General features: G+C 47.6%; 1 protein-coding gene across 6 annotated transcripts in view; it reads right to left on the reverse strand.

Moving 5' to 3' along the window:
* The window catches only part of LOC129700352 (gephyrin), a 459,263-nt gene that overhangs the window by 272,505 nt on the left and 169,323 nt on the right, over positions 1–17,435 (reverse strand). The gene's annotated exons all lie outside the window — the stretch shown is intronic.

Consider the following 17,435-nt stretch of genomic DNA (forward strand, 5'->3'; position numbering starts at 1 on the left):
GCTTTGCACTGTCTTCACGTCGGAGCTAGTGCCAATCACCGGAGATGTCAGGACCAACGGGACACCGGCCCCCAGGCCCACTGCAAGCACGGAGAACCCAGAAACCCACAGCCAGCCCCGTTCCAATTCCAGAGGAACACGCTCCCCGCTGTCCCCGTAGGGACAGAAGCTGATGGCTCGGGCTGTGACGTCTCCGGCCACCCCCCTGTACAGGAGCTGAGACTGGGAACTGTGGGGATGTTTGCAGTTGCAGAGGGAGGGGGCAAGGGCGGTACAGTTCCCAGTCTCAGCTCCATTCCAGAGGGGTGACCGGAGACGTCAGGACCAACGGGACACCGACTGCAAGCACGGAGATCCCAGAGACTCACAGCCAGCAGCAACTCTAGCCCAGCCCCGCTCCAACTCCAGAGGAACCCGGGTTGCGGATGAGGGGGCGCAGCTCGGGCTGTGGGCGAAGTGCCACTTGTCGCTGTAGCGACGCATCGGGGAGCGGGTTCCTGTTGGTCCTGACGTCTCCGGCCATCCCCCTGGACAGGAGCTGAGAGACGTCAGGACCACCAGAAGCCGCTCCCCGATGCGCCGCTACAGCGACAAGTGGCAGTTCGCCCACAGCCCGAGCTGCGCCCCCTCATCGGGACACCGACCCCCAGGCCCACTGCAAGCACGGAGATCCCAGAGACTCACAGCCAGCAACAACTCTAGCCCAGCCCCGCTCCAACTCCAGAGGAACCCGGGTTGCGGATGAGGGGCCGCAGCTCAGGCTGTGGGTGAACTGCCACTTGTCGCCGTAGCGGCCCATCGGGGAGCGGATTCCTCTGGAGTTGGAGGGACAGGAAGACACAGCGGCTTTTGAGAATGGTGGGCAATCACTTCCAAAGTTCTGCCCACACAGTCAGTACACCTCTCCTACACTTGTCTCCCGCACTAAGATCATCTCACAGAGAAGGATCCCAGCCTAACCCTCCCTATTCTCTCCTGTTCTGCAAGAAAAACCTACATTGAAGACTCAAACTCGCGATCGAGTAACTGCCGGGATCGAGGCGCAAACTCGCGACCTTACGGATACGAGCCGAGCACTCTACCACTGAGCCAGCCGTTAAAATCTACGCTAAAAATCTTCCATTCCGAAAACCGAAAAATTCTGAATTACGAAAAGTGTCTGGTCCCAAGGCTTTCGGATAAAAGGTTGTGCACCTGTAGTAACCAATTAATGCATAAAGTGCAGTATAAGGTGTCTTTCAAAAGATAAACATATCACAGAGTGCGGATGCCAGAAACTCCTTCTCACAGCTGATTAACTTGCATTCAGACCACACGATGTCCAACCATCTGCTCTCAAATGTACGTCAAAATAAACTCGTGGGCAACAGCAAAGCTATTTTTTGTGAAGGAAATTAGTATACGCGGAGATTAGAAAAGATGTTTAATCATGTGCTTGTATGTTTATTTTAAGTCCCTGACTGCAAAATTGTGATTTCAGGTGTTCACTGTCAAACAAAATGGGAAGAGGTTTGCAGCTAATGGATAAGCTAACAGTATTCAGCAGCTGAAGATGTTTAATTTTTTATATATAATAAACAGTGAAAACATATTTCTGAAAAATGAATTTAGAACATAATTTTTTTCGAATGTCAACTTTGACGTTTTCAAGATCTGACATTCAAACAGTAGATGGTGTCCATAACTGAGAGCAAAGAGCATATATTGTGGAATATAGAAGGGTACGCCAGTTACTGCATAACTTGGGGCAATGGGGTGAAATGGCAATGCCCAACTATAAACATAAAGGCATTGTTTATTTTCAATACTAATTTTGGTCCAATTCATAACTGAGAATAATTGAGTATACAAGTTGGGTGGTCATGTTGGATGGAAAGTCAGCGGGCGACGCTGACTTTCCAGCCGCAGGCGGCATTGACTTTAAAATCGCGGAGCCCTGGGATCTCTCGCCGAGGTCGCCAGCGTTGAATCTCCGCCCAGCTCGGCCTGTAGACTTTGGAAGCCGCAGTCTCCGGAGGAGCGGCCAATTCGGAGGCTCTAGGCCGCTGAGAGTGTTCTTCCGTTCGAGTGCCTGAAACATCGGGCCCGTAGCGGCGACTGCAGAGGCCTCAATAGGCCCCGACCATGGGTGAACAAAGGAAGAGGACTGAACTTTGGTGCCTTCCCTCACAGTGGGAAATGTTGATTCCGCTGTGGGGGGGGGATGTTTTTTTATGTTTTATATTAAATTCTAATGTGTTGTGTTTATCTTATTTGTGTGCTGCATGGTAACTCAAATTTCACTGCATCAATTGGTGTATGTGACAATATATGTCCTTTGTTACTATTATGCAAGACGTCGATGAGGCCACATTTAGAGTATTGTGTTCAGTTTTTGTCAATATGTTATTGGAAAAACATTGTTAAGCTTGAAAGGGTCCAGAGAAAATTTAGCAGGATGTTGCCAGGACGCGAGGCACTAAGCTAAAGGGAGAGGGTCAGCAGGCTAGGGCTTTATTCCTTGGCACGCAGGAGGATGGGAGGTGATCTTATAGAGGTTATAAACACACAGCGTCTTCTGCCCCAAGTATGGGAATTGAGAACTAGATGGCAAGTTGGGTCGATGGGACTGTTTCTACGTTGTACGACTATGGCTCTATTACTCTAAATATAGTAGGATAGTCAGAATCTGTTTTCAAGGCAGAAGAGTCTCTAACTGAAGATAGACACAAAATGCTGGAGTAACTCAAGGGGATAGGCAGCATGTCTGGATAGAAGGAATGGGTGAAGTTTCCCAGGATGGCTTACTGAGTAGGATGGCCAGGTCATCTGCAAAGCCATACTTCTTTGACTGGGTTGCAGGCAGATCATGGATGTAGATGTTGAACAGCATTGGTGCCAGCACTGAGCCCTGTGGGACGCCGTTCTTAAGTTTCCTCACCCTGCTGCATTGCCCGTTGCTGGTGTATACCCTGAAACTGCGGTTGCTCAGCATCTCCATGATGAAGCTCACCGTGTGCTTGTCTGGGATGGTTGCCAGAAGCTTCATGAGTAGTCCACGCAGCCAGACAGTATCATATGCAGCTGTGAGGTCCAAGAAGACAGCGCCTGCCTTCTCCCCTGCCTGGAAGCTGTCCTCTATGTCTTGGCACTGGAGGGTCACCTGGTCCGCCGTTGGCCTACCGCTTCGGAAGCCAGCCTGTTCATTAGGCAGCTGGAGGTCGATCACTGGATTGAGACGTGTGTGGAGGAGATGTTCCAGGAGCTTGTATGGAACACACAGCAGTGAGATGGATCGGTATCCTTTGGGGTCATCACTAGGCTTGTTTGGCTTCGGCAGAGCGATCACCTTGGCAAGGCGCCAGATCATTGGCTGCTTCAGGCAGTGGAAACACATGGAGAAGAAGGAGCACAGTCAGTCAGTTGCCTTCTTGCCTTGGTGTTTTATGTATTCTGGGCGGATGCCGTCGGTGCCTGGTGCCTTACCGGTTTTCAGCCGTCGGATGGCCTGCTCGATTTCTTGTGTTGTGAAATCGTGGGATAGGTTGGAGTTGCAGCTCGGGGCCCTGTGTAGCTTGTGGACTCTCGCCGATGTTGTTCTGGTGAAGTCCTTGTCTGCGTTGGGGAAGCGGCCATTGCTCAGCCGTAGCGACGCGATGGAATTTGCAGCGATGGGACACTGTGCTGGGGTTGTTGACCTGCCCATCAGTTTATTCATGGTCTGCCACGCCTGACGGCTGGAGTGTGTGAAATCAATTAATTCCACTGACTCCGTCCATCTTTGCCTGCGTTTCTCATTTAGTCTGCAGATTAGGTCGTTCGCTGCTTTGTCCCTGTCTTTGCTGGTTTGTGATTCTGTGCGGGCGCGAAGTAGGTCTTCACATTCGTCATCCCAGCAGGGAACATAGTCTTTACGTACACCGAGGGGGATGTTCTTCTTGGCTGCGGCCAGCAGCATCTTGCAGTACGAGTTCAGGTTGGTGGGGCGTGGGTGTGGGAGGCCAACGGCTGCCTTATTCACTTGTTGTGTGAAGCCTACCCAGTTTGCTTTCCGGAAGTTCCACCTCTTTACGTCTTTCCCCTCCACGGGCTGCGCCAGAGATGGAATGGTTATGAGCGATGGTCGATGGTGTGACCAGGGAAACCTGTCCAGGATGCGTCTTACTGGGAGCGGTTCGTTGTTGCGACATTTTGCGAAGGCCAGGTCCGGGTTGGTGGTGCTGTTCCAGCGTGTAGAGTAGAAAGTGCGTGGCTCCTTTGGGACGTATAGGAGTGCTGCATCGGTGGTCGAGGCCCATTCTGCCAGGAAGTCGCCGTCAGCGTTGGAGCTGCTGTATGGCCAGTCTGTATTATGGCTGTTGAAGTCACCAGCATACACGGCAGGGGCTGGGACAGCAGAACAGGGCCTCTCAGAAGACATGAACATCCTGTCTTCATACCTGATGAACTGGCACCTTAAGCTCAGCATGGGTAAGCCAACATCTTCAATGTCCCACCTCAACAACAGGGAAGCGACCCTCGAGATGAACATCATGGTGCATAACGCCTGGTTAAGGTCCCAGCCTATCCCCACGTACCTCGGTGTTAAGTTCGACAGAACATTGTCATTCAAACAACACCTGGGAGTTGCCAAGGCAAAGACAAGCGCCCGTGCCGCACTGATACGCTGCCTAGCTGGCACTACATGGGGAGCCAGGACAAAGACACTGCGCATGTCCACAGTGGCCCTGGTGTTCTCAGCCGCCGAGTATTGCGCCCCGGTCTGGTGCCGTAGCCCTCGCGCCAAGAAGCTGGATGCTGCCCTCAACAGCGCCCTGCGGACTGTCTCCGGATGCCTACGAGCCACCCCAGTAAACCAACTGCCCGTCCTCGCTGGCATCGCCCCAGCCAACATCAGACGAGAAGCAGCCACGCTGGCCCTCTCTCGAAAGGCACAGACCAGTGAATCCCACCTCCTCCATCAGATCATCACAGAGACACCACGACGAGAGCGCTTGAAGTCACGGCACCCCTTTGCCACACAAGCCCAAAAGCTGCTCTGCACAACATCGGCTGACGTTTCTAAGACCGCCTGGGTGAAGACGAGATGGAGAGACCAGTGGAAGTCAGCAGAACCATCTAGGCTACACCAGTACATCAATGACCCCATGGACGTCCCTGGCCAGGATCTGCCCCGAAAGCAGTGGACAACCCTCAACCGCTTGAGGACAGGCATCGGACGCTATGGAGTAGCGATGAAGAGGCGGGGGCCTTGTGGACAGCGCCTCCTGCGAGTGTGGGGACCCAACACAGACAGTGGAGCACATAGTTACCAGTTGCCCCAAACACCGGCCACCGAATGGTGAACGAGGTCTGATTGACCTGGACGATGACACGTTGGCCTGGCTCGCTACAAATGAGCTGCAGGTCTAAAAGACATACGACAGAAGAAGAAGAAGGTGAAGTTTCGAGTCAAGACCTTTTTTCAGAAGTTAAAAGTTGTAAATCTTCCAGTACCTGCTTTGGAAGCTCATAACCCCTCATATCCCCTTGAAACCTCTTCCCTCTGATAAACATATGCTCTCTAGCTTTTGACACCCCTGCCATGGGAACACACTCTGGTGTAGATATATCTCTATCACCTTTCATCTTCTAGGGAATCTCTTCTGGTGACCCAAGCATCCTAATCCAGGAAATATCCTTCCAAATCTTTTCTGAACATACTAGAACTTAAACATATTCTAAAAATCTAAAGATGTAAATAAATGTAAATGTTGCAAATCAGAAACAAAAACAGAAAATGCAGGCAATACTGAACAGGTCATCAACAGTCAGGTCCCACTGCGTGTTATTGTAAACTAATGCTGGACACCGCACTTGAGGAAGGCTCCATGGGCTTCCTTCACGAAGCATCAGAAATTTACCAGAATGATACAGGTCCACCACCGATCTTCCGGCAACTGGTGGTTTGGCACCACCTTTAATCCAGACAAAATTATGAGAGTGTACTTGAAATCCCCCCCGGAAGTCCCCCCCAAAATGGGGTGCCCAGACCGGGTGAGGCGGCCGATCTCAACATCATCGGGACTTCCGGGATTGGCTGGTCGAATTTTCCCCCTGTGGCTGGGGCTCTCCAGGCAGATCCGTTCCCATAACTCTTCCGAGGCTGACTTTATGGGGCGATATCTCAGATCCTCGACTGCCTCGGGGGACCGTTGGTACTGTTGGATTCCTCTCAGACGCCGTGCCTTCTGCTGGTCCATAAAAACGGATAATCCAGAAAGGATCTGGAACCAAGGATGCCGGAAAATCGGTAGTGGACCTGTACCAGGGACAAGAAGCTTCAGTTCTCCTGGAAATCCAAAGAAGCCCAGCTTCTTTTCTTTGCTGCAGAAGTTGTTCAGGCAAAAATAGAAAGGATATTGAAATCAGAAGCACTTAGATACAAAGTAAATCAGGAAAGAAAGTTTTCTATGAAAGAATATGTAGTAACTAAATAAAACAGATTCAAAATAATTGGCAAAAAGAGGGGATAATTGCTGTGATCTAAAATGCAAGCCGGAAAAGGAATGGAGGTAAATTCAATGATCATTTTGAAAGTAATTGGCAAAAGTCTGAAAGGAAAGAAAATAATTTGCAAGCTTGGGGGACGGGGGAAGCAATGCATCATGAATAATTGCTCACTCAGCAAGACAGAATGGAGCAAATGGCCTCATCTTTCCTGAATCATACATGATTCTAGGCCAAAGTAAGATACAGCTAGTAACAAAGAAATCTACATTACATGGACATTGTTGAGAAGGAATAATGAATGGTGGAAACACTGAATCAAAACTCATGATTTTTTTAACGTTATTCTACAGGAAGGTGAAAATATATAGATTTTGAATACTTTTTTTACGCAAAGTATTGCTATGCAGTTTAAAATGTTTAAATGTTACATGTACCAACAGAACAATTAAATGATTAATGCTGTAACTTTACAGGCCTATAAAGCCATAACATAACAAATAAACATGCAATAATCAATAATGCAATAAATTAATAACCTAATACTATTTAACCAGATAATAAAAGAGCAAAACTAGAGCAGATTGTGCTAACATAAACAAAGTCCAAAGTAGATTATCGCTTAGGTATGGTTGTGGATAGGGTTGTACAGTGTCGTTCAGGAGCCTGATGGTTGTTGGGAAGAAATTGCTCTCAAACCTGGATCTGTGCTCTTCTTAAAAATGTATGCAACAATAAATGTCAGAAAGCAGATGCATTCAAACAGGATTCCCACACCTGACAACAGCACAGCATGGCTGCTTCCAGTTAATGTGGTTTTGATCTCGTGGGCATGACAGGCCCTTCAAAGCTGCAGAAAAAGAACTTATCTTAAAGTCTGCTGAAGAGAAGCTGTGAGGTGCATGGTAAATGGAATAGTCCCATATATTTTTTTCTTCTTTAATCAGAGATTCAGATTCTGATTCAGATTCAGATTCAATTTTAATTGTCATTGTCAGTGTACAGTGTAAGTACAGAGACAATGAAATGCATTTAGGCACTTAAATCTTTAACATGTTAATATGCTCCATGTCATCTTCAGTTTCAAATTTCATTTGGAAAATTTAAATAAAAGTGAGTAAATGAATTTTGTTTATAATGATGGAATTCCCCAGCCACTATATCATGGTTAAAAAGTATCAGATCAGACCGATAATATACTTACAACAATGGTCCCATGCCACAGTTTCAGCCATCATCAAAAAAATTACAAGCTGAATTTCTCCATTACGGCAAAATTTAATTGCCTCTCATCCATTTACAAAATGTGATGGAGCTGCAATTAGAATCTATCTTTAGATTTAAATTACCCTCTGCATTTTTATCTATAAGGACAGAATGATTAAGCATAGTAATCCATGAATAATAACTTGGACCTAATAACAACTGAAATAATTTATCGGCTTTTCGATGATTGGGACTATAAAATTAACCACCTTTACACAAAGAACCGTCAAACCAAATGTATTCTCAGTTAGCCTTCTTAAGCTAAAGATGAGTAGTAACTCTCTGACAGGTCACTCGTGTCACATTTAGGGAGGAACATTATTTTACAGAGAATACTTGCTGGCACCTCGATCGCACGGTCTGAAAAGTGAAATGTTATGATTTTTTTGCAAATGAGAAGAAAAAAAATGTTCCTAAAATTCAGCAAGTTTCCAGTTGAAATAGTTTGCTCACAGGCATGTGGTTCAAGAATGTGTACATTTATACTACAGAAATTAAGAACTACAGTTTTACATATAAGTAACAACAATAAACACAAAATGCTGGAGTAACTCAGCAGGTCAGGCAGAATCTCTGGAGAAAAGTAATAGGTTAAGTTTCGTGCCGAGACCCTTCTTCATACTGAGAGCCAAGGGAGAGGAAAACTGGATGTGTGAAAAGTTACAAAGATAATAATAATGTTTTGAGCAGATTATTGAGATCAATTCTACAATACTGCAATTTCCAGTGTTTTGTCTTGTGAACGATATTTTGATCTGGAAATGATAAATCCCCAAAGGGTCAAGGAGGGTGCCACAGGTTGACATACAGTGCCCTCCATAATGTTTGGGACAAAGACCCATCATTTATTTATTTGCCTCTGTACTCCATAATTTGAGATTTGTAATTAAAAAAATCATGTGGTTAAAGTGCACATTGTCAGATTTTATTAAAGGCCATTTTAATACATTTTGGTTTCACCATGTAGAAATTACAGCAGGGTTGATACATAAATGTTCAATCAAGACCTGAAAAATCTCTCAAGTACTTGTCCTAATTACACTTTTTTCCTGGTTAACATTTATCTTTCAATCAACATTACTAAAGACAAAGTATTTTGTCTTTATCATGTGATTTTATCTTTATCATGTGATTTTATAGAGGGGAAATTCCTCTGTGCACATTTTCTGCTTCATTTCCTTCACTAAAACCGACTATCCAGAAATATTTTATTGGTTGTACTTTGGAATATCCTGAAGTCAGGAAAGTTGCGACATAAATATGTCTGCCTTTGTTTTCTTATTTCAAGTTTCTAATTAGGAGCCAGGCAAATAACTTGGCATTGATTGTTCCATAGTTTACTATTCATTTTCAAGTCTCTCTTAAAACAGTGTTATAAGATCTTTTGCATTCCACAAGAGGAGTTGGTCATGCTTTAGATTAAAAAAAACAGGGAACTGCAGATACTGGTTTACACAAAAGGACACAAAGTGCTGGAGTAATTTAGCGGGTCAAGAGGTAGGTCTGGAGGACATGGATAGGTGATGTTTTGGGTCGTGACCCATTTTCAGACTGACCTACTGAGTTACTTCAGCACTTGTGTCCTTTTTGTCATGTTTTAGTTTCATGTCCCATCTAAAAGGTGGCACCCCAAATTGGGTACTACTTTTTCAGATTTAAAAAAATGTTAGAGATGCTCAGCAGATTAGGAGCATCCATGGTGGGAAAACAGCGTTAACATCTCAAGTTAATACAAGGCTTTTATAACCATACTAGACCAAGTGCAGACCCGTTGGGTCTGTTCCCCCAAAGTGCGGTTGTGGGGGGGGGGGGGGGAGGCTGCATGCAGCGTCACACACTAACTGCCCCCCTCCCCCCCCCCCCCCCCCGCACTCACTCACTGAGGGGGAGGGAGGAGAGAGGGAGATAGGGAGAGGCAGAGGAGGGGGGGGGGAGAGGGGAGGGGCGAGAGGGGAGGGTGGAGATGTAGGAGGGGGGGAGGGGGGGAGAGGGGGGGGGGAGAGGAGGAGAGGGGGGGAGAGGAGGAGAGGGGGGGGGGAGAGGGGGAGGAGGGAGGGGGAGAGGGGGGGGGAGGAGGGGGGGAGGGGAGGGAGAGGGGGGGGAGAGGAGGAGAGGGGGGGAGGGAGGGAGGGAGAGAGGAGGAGGGGGGGGGAGAGGAGGGGGGAGGGGGGGAGAGGGGAGCGGGGAGGAGGGGGTAGAGAAAGAAGGGAGAGGGGGGAGGGGAGAGGGGAGAGGGGAGAGGGTAGGGGGGAGGGGAGGGGGTAGAGGGGAGGGGGGTAAGGGGAGGGGGAGAGGGGAGGGGGGAGAGGGGAGAGGGGGAGAGAGGGGAGGGGGAGAGGGGAGGGGGAGAGGGGAGGGAGAGAGGAGGAGTAGGGAGCGGAGAGGAGGGGGAGAGAGGAGGAGGGAGGGGAGAGTGGAGGAGGGAGGGGAGAGGGGAGGGGGGAGGGGGGGGGGGAGGGGAAGGGAGAGGAGGGGAGGGGAGAGGAGGGAGAGAGGAGGAGGGGGGAGAGAGAAGGAGGGGGGGGGGGAGAGGAGAGGGGGGAGAGGAGTGGGGGGGAAGAGAGAGAGGGGGGAGAGAGGGAGGGAGAGGGGGGGAGAGGAGCAGAGGGGGGGAGAGGAGGAGAGGGGGAGAGGGGGAGGGGGTAGAGAGGAGGGGGAGAGGGGAGAGGGGGGGGAGAGGGGAGGGGCGAGGGGGGTAGAGGGGAGGGGGGGAATGGGGAGGGGAGGGGGAGAGGGGAGAGGGAGGGGGGAGAGGAGTGGGGGGGGGGAAGAGGAGAGGGGGAGAGGAGGAGGGGGGAGGAGAGAGAGGAGGAGGTAGGGGAGAGGGAGGGGGAGGGAGCGGGGGAGAGGAGGAGGGCGGGAGGGGGGGGGGGGGGGAGAGGGGGGGGGGGGGGAGGAGGGAGGGGGAGGGGAGGGGGGGGGGGGGGGAGGAGGAGAGCGGGGGGGGGGGGGGGGGGGGGGGGGGGGAAAGAGAGTGCCTTTTTACTTCAACCCAAACCCAAACAACCATTTGCAGGCAGTGCTTTTTTACCTCTAACCATATTTCCATTTTCAAACCAAATTAAGGGTACTCACAGTACTGTAGACATTTGTCAGTGTTATTTAGAGCTCTGATTGAGGCACACCACTTGCAGAGACTGATTGAGGCAAACCACTTGCAGAGACTGATTGAGGCACACCACTTCCTGGTTTTATAGTCCCTCCCCCCTGCTGCCAGCAGAGAGAATGGAGAATTTTGTAAAATCATTAATATCTCTGTCATATTTCATCGACGGGAAAAATCCTCGGCACATATACGGCGGAGGGGGGCTCTGAGCGAGGTGGCCAAAAATGACGGCCGTGGTTGGCGGCGTTCTCTTGGAAATCGCAGCACAGATCGCCAAGACCGGTCAAGAACAGAGTTTTAATAATATAAGATAATCATATAACCATATAACAATTACAGCACGGAAGCAGGCTATCTCGACCCTTCTAGTCCATGCCAAACACGTATTCTCCCCTAGTCCCATATACCTGTGCTCAGACCATAACCCTCCATTCCTTTCCCGTCTATACAACTATCCAATTTATTGTTAAATGATAAAAACGAACCTGCCTCCACCACCTTCACTGGAAGCTCATTCCACACAGCCACCACTCTCTGAGTAAAGAAGTTCCACCTCATGTTACCCCTAAACTTCAGTCCCTTAATTCTCATGTCATGTCCCCTTGTTTGAATCTTCCCTACTCTCAGTGGGAAACTCTCTTTCCACGTCAACTCTGTCTATCCCTCTCATCATTTTAAAAACTTCTATCAAGTCCCCCCTTAACCTTCTGCGCTCCAAAGAATAAAGCCCTTACTTGTTCAACCTTTCTCTGTAACTTAGTTGCTGAAACCCAGGCAACATTCTAGTAAATCTCCCCTGTACTCTCTCTATTTTGTTGACATCCTTCCTATAATTAGGCGACCAAAATTGTACACCATACTCCAGAATTGGCCTCACCAATGCCTTGTACAATTTTAACATTACATCCCAACTTCTATACTCAATGCTCTGATTTATAAAGGCCGGCACACCAAAAGCTTTCTTTACCACCCTATCTACATGAGATTCCACTTTCAGGGAACTGTGCACAGTTATTCCCAGATCCCTCTGTTCACCTGCATTCTTCAATTCCCTACCATTTACCATGTATGTCCTATATTTTGATTTGTCCTGCCAAGATGTAGCACCTCACACTTATCAGCATTAAACTCCATCTGCCATCTTTCAGCCCACTTTTCCAACTGGCATAAATCTCTCTGTAGACTTTGAAAATCTACTTCATTATACACAACCCCACCTATCTTAGTATCATCTGCATACTTACTAATCCAATTTACCACACCATTATCCAGATAATTGATGTACATGACAAACAACAGTGGACCCAACACAGATCCCTGTGGCACCCCACTAGTCACTGGCCTCCAACCTGACAAACAACCATCCACCATTACTCTCTGGCATCTCCCATTCAGCCACTGTTGAATCCATCTTGCTACTCCACCATTAATGCCCAACCATTGAACCTTCTTAACCAACCTTCCATGAGGAACCTTGTCAAAGGCCTTACTGAAGTCCATATATACAACATCCACTGCTTTACCCTCATCAATTTCCCGAGTAACCTCTTCAAAAAATTCAAGAAGATTAGTCAAACATGACCTTCCAGGCACAAATCCATGTTGACTGTTCCTAATCAGACCCTGTTTATCCAGACGCTTATATATATTATCTCTAAGTATCCTTTCCATTAATTTGCCCACCACTGACGTCAAACTACCAGGTCTATAATTGCTAGGTTTACTCTTAGACCACTTTTTAAACAATGGAACAACATGCGCAGTACGCCAATCCTCCGGCACTATTCCCGTTTCTAATGACATTTGAAATATTTCTGTCATAGCCCCTGCTATTTCTACACTGACTTCCCTCAATGTCCTAGGGAATATCCTGTCAGGACCTGGAGACTTATCCACTTTTATATTTCTCAAAAGTGTCAGTACTTCCTCATTCTTCTTCCTTTTGTTCTTCCTTTACTGCTCTCATCTATCTCTTCCTATTTACAGACATGTCAACAGTGATTAACGAGTAGTTATCACTCTCCCTTCGATGACAGCAGCAGCATTTAACCTGGATCTAACCTGATACAGACATTCCCCTTTCATGTCATTTCATATTTCTTGCAGCATTGGAGACAACATTTGGCATAGAGTTGCTGGAAAGACTCAGAGAAATCCCATAAATCTTTTATCCCCTTTAGTTCTGTGAAACTTAGCCTCTCTCATAAACCCACCAACCTCCCTCTCCGGTTCAACCGTCACCCAACTTCCACCTACTCGGGGCAACTTACAGCAAGCCTCTGCCACAGAAGGTAGTTGAGGCCAGTTCATTGGCTATGTTTAAGAGGGAGTTAAATGTGACCCTTGTGGCTAAAGGGATCAAGGGGTATGGAGAGAAGGCAGGTACAGGATACTGAGTTGGATGTTCAGCCATGATCGTATTGAATGGCGGTGCAGGCTCAAAGGGCCGAATGGCCTACTCCTGCACCTATTTTCTATGTTTCTATGTCTATCTCCCAGCATGTCATTGGAATGTGGGAAGAAACTGGAGCACTCACAGGAAACACAGGCAAACAGAGGGAGAATGTACAAACTCCACACAGATAGCACTGTAGATCAGGAGTGAACCTGGTTTGCTGTGAGACAGCAGAATCAACTGGTGTGCCACTTTGCCATCCCTCCATGTCTGCCCTCGGTGTAAAATAACCACACCTATTTTCTAACTTTTTATTTCTGATGAAAGGAAATAAATATGAAGTTGTTTCTCTCAAGGTATGAGATCACCGTCATTTTCAGATTCTTTAGCCCTTACAGCGTGGAAACAGGTCCTTCAGCTCACAGAGTATGCACTGACCAGCAATCACCCCGTACAGTAGCATAATCCTAAACACTAGCGTCAATTTAGAAATGCCAAATTAATCTGCAAACCTGTACGTCTTTAGAGTGTGGGGTGAAACCAGAGCACCCGGAGAAAACCCACGTGGTCACAGGAAGAATGCACAGACAGCACCCGTGACAGGATCGAACCCGGGTCTGTGGCGCTGTAAGGCAGCAACTCAACCGCTGTGCCACTGTGCTGCCCATTTTTATTTCAAATTTGTTCAGTGCAATGGGAGTTATTAACATTATAGAATTAAACACTTTAAGTTAATGACCACGATTAATTTCTGTATCGTTAGTTTCATGGAAACAGAACTGCAACATACTGGATGGCGTTTGCATGGCAGAAATGTGATCATCACAGAAAGTAAATGACTGGGAGCATCAAAGATACGCATCAGAGAGGCCAAATCAAACTACAGGAGGAAGATAGAGGACCACCTGGACAGTAATAACAGCAGGCAGGTGTGGCAGGGGGTCCAGTATCTCACCAACTATAAGACCAACCTTGGAGCTGTTGAAGGTGACGCCTCGCTGGCAGAGGAGCTGAACCACTTCTTTGCTCGCTTTGAAGTGGAGCCACCCGAGACAGCCACATCACAGCACATGGTCCACAGCAGCCTAACCCTCAAGATAGAGGAGCATGAGGTGAGGCGCACTCTGCGGGCCATCAATCCAAGGAAGGCTACTGGACCTGACGGCGTCTCTGGACGCGTGTTGAAGGACTGCGCAGACCAGCTGGCTGGAGTCTTTACAAGGATTTTTAATCAGTCTCTGGCCCAGTCCACTGTCCCACCCTGTCTGAAGTCCTCCACCATAGTCCCCTTGCCCAAAAAACCCAACATCTCCAGCCTCAACGACTACCGGCCAGTCGCACTCACACCAGTGGTGATGAAGTGTTTTGAAAAACTGGTCCGGGGTCATATCACATTACTTCTGCCCCGAAGCTTTGACCCCCACCAGTTTGAGTACAGAGCAAATAGATCTACAGAGGACGCTGTAGCCACAGCTCTCCATGCTGCACTGTCTCACCTGGAGCAGCGGGGGAGCTACGTGCGGATGCTCTTTGTGGACTACAGCTCTGCTTTTAATACCATCCTTCCCCACAAACTGGTGGACAAACTGGGGGACTTGGGACTTCCACACTCCACCTGTACGTGGATAAATAGCTTCCTGTCGGGTCGCAGCCAGAGAGTCAGAGTGGGCCATCATACATCCACGGCCCTCAGCCTCAGTACCGGCTCTCCACAGGGCTGCGTACTGAGCCCCCTGCTCTACACCATCTACACACATGACTGCACCCCCGCCCACCACAGCAGCACCATTGTCAAATTTGCGGATGACACTACGGTGGTGGGACTCATCTCCGGGGGGGACGAGTACGCCTACCGGGATGAGGTGGAGCAGCTGACAGTGTGGTGTGAAGAAAATAACCTGCTCCTCAACACCTTAAAGACAAAGGAAGTAATAATAGATTTCAGGAAGAATAAAACGGACATGGTACCATTGACTATCAGAGGGGACTGTGTAGAGAGGGTGGCGGATTTCCGCTTCCTGGGAATCCATATTGAGGAGGACCTGACGTGGAGCGTGAACACCACTGCGCTGCTGAAAAAGGTCCAGCAGAGACTGCACTTCCTGAGGGTGCTCAGGAAGAATAACATCACTCAGAGACTGCTGCTGTCCTTTTATCGGTGCTCCATTGAGAGCATACTAACATACTGTGTATGCGTGTGGTACACCAGCTGCACAGCGGCTCAGAGGAAAGCGCTCCAGAGGGCCATTGACAACGCCCAGAGGATTGTCGGCTGCCCTCTCCTTACCTTGGAGGACTTACACAGTTCCCGCTGCACCAAAAAATCCCAGAATATCATAAAGGACATTTCCCACCCCGGACATTCCCTGTTTGAACTGTTGCCGTCAGGCAGACGGTACAGATCTACAAGGACAAGGACAAATAGACTAAAAAACAGTTTTTACCCCACTGCTATAAAAGCACTAAATGTAGCCGCCAAGGAACGCAGGGGCGATATAGACTAAGGGACTGGTACACTGTGAAATCGACAGAAGGATGGAGGGTTGGGTGTGTATGCGTGCTTTGTTCGTGATATTTATTTAGTTGTTTATCTTTTAATATTTTACCTTGTATGTATCGTTAGCTTTTAGAAATGTTTGAATGCTGCACTGACTGGCTGACATTTTAAATTTCATTGTACATGGTTCATGTTACAATGACAATAAAGAAACTATTCTATTCTATTCTAAAAGAGAGGTGGACACAGCTGAGGTGCAGGCAGAAAGTAGATGGGTGACCACCAGGAAAGGGAGAAGGCAGAGAGTGCTGGGATCCCTTGTGGCCATTCCCTTTGAAAACAAGTATACCTTTTGGATACTGTTGGGTTGGGGGGAGGAGGGGGATGACCGTTCAGGGCAGAGCAGCAGCAGCAGTCAAGGCTTAAGTGTTTTGGTCAATTTCTGCTTTAATTCCATAAAAATGGGCTCAATCCCACCAGGAATCCTGTGGAATTGATATCACGATCGCCCAGATTCTGCAGTTTGCACTTCTCTGAGCCATAAGCCGAGCAAAAATAAAGCTCAGCCCTCGCCTGAGGTCAGACAACAAGGGGGAACGGTTAGAGGAGGGGAGTGAAGATAGGTGAAGGAGGGGAAGTAAGCAGCAACGAGCAGAAATAGCAGAGTAGGACTTTGGTGCGCACATAGAGAAGCACCCTTTGGACTATGGAATGTTAAAAATATTAATCATATTTTATTCTCTGAGGACCCAGCTCCATGGGCTCCACACAGAAGGAAGAAAGGACTTGGGAAACAACAGGCAACCTGCCGATTACTTTTGTTTTACATTCCCTCATCAAAGACCATGGAAGAATTTTGCTGTGTAAGCCATGACCTTGTCAATGCTGCAGCAAGTTTGTACAAAATTGATTATAACAGATTCCAATAAAGGAGAGAGTATTCTTCAGGTTTCCACTGAGCTGTGTCAAAGTAAATAACAAAGCATTAGACCCTCACCATTAAACTGATTCTTGGTCTTAAGCAGACTATCGGTTCTGAAGTTAATCAGTTAATAAAAGATTACTAATCTAATACTAGCAGCTGTGCTCATTAGAACTTTGCAGTGTGTGGAGAAGGTGCATTAAGTGTCATTGACAGGCTTCATTACGGAACCCAACAAGGAAGTGGTAGAATTAAAGTCTCCACAATAAGGTTAAAGACTTTGTGATAATCCTTAACTCTGACAAAATCAATATTGTCACACCAAATACTTACACAAAACAGTACTATCCAAACCATCATTAGTTCAAGGAATAGAGATAATGAACAATGTGAGCCATTGCAGTCATCTTTGTAGAGTTCTGGAGGATAGTACCAACACTCTACCCATCCACATAACACATATCAAAAGCCCAAAGGCAAAACCAATGGAGTAAGGTAGCCATTGGTTTATAATATTCCAGCTCCCAGTTGAGAGTTCATTTACAGTTAATTCACTGCACTGTTAAATGTCTACATTGAATAGCTGACATTTAAAATATAAAGATGATCTAAAGATGTGCACTCAGCATAATGTGTGAACAAATACAGCACATCTCATTGAATTGCTTTGGGTGTCTCGCCTGGATTTGTTCAAAAAAACATCTGCTTCTTAAAAACTCTATTCCATTGTGGGATACATTTGACTTTCCGAAGAAGACTCACTAATGGTTCGTCTGCTGGA

Source organism: Leucoraja erinacea, chromosome 9 (genome assembly GCF_028641065.1).
Source record: "Leucoraja erinacea ecotype New England chromosome 9, Leri_hhj_1, whole genome shotgun sequence".
Lineage (NCBI taxonomy): Eukaryota > Metazoa > Chordata > Chondrichthyes > Rajiformes > Rajidae > Leucoraja > Leucoraja erinaceus.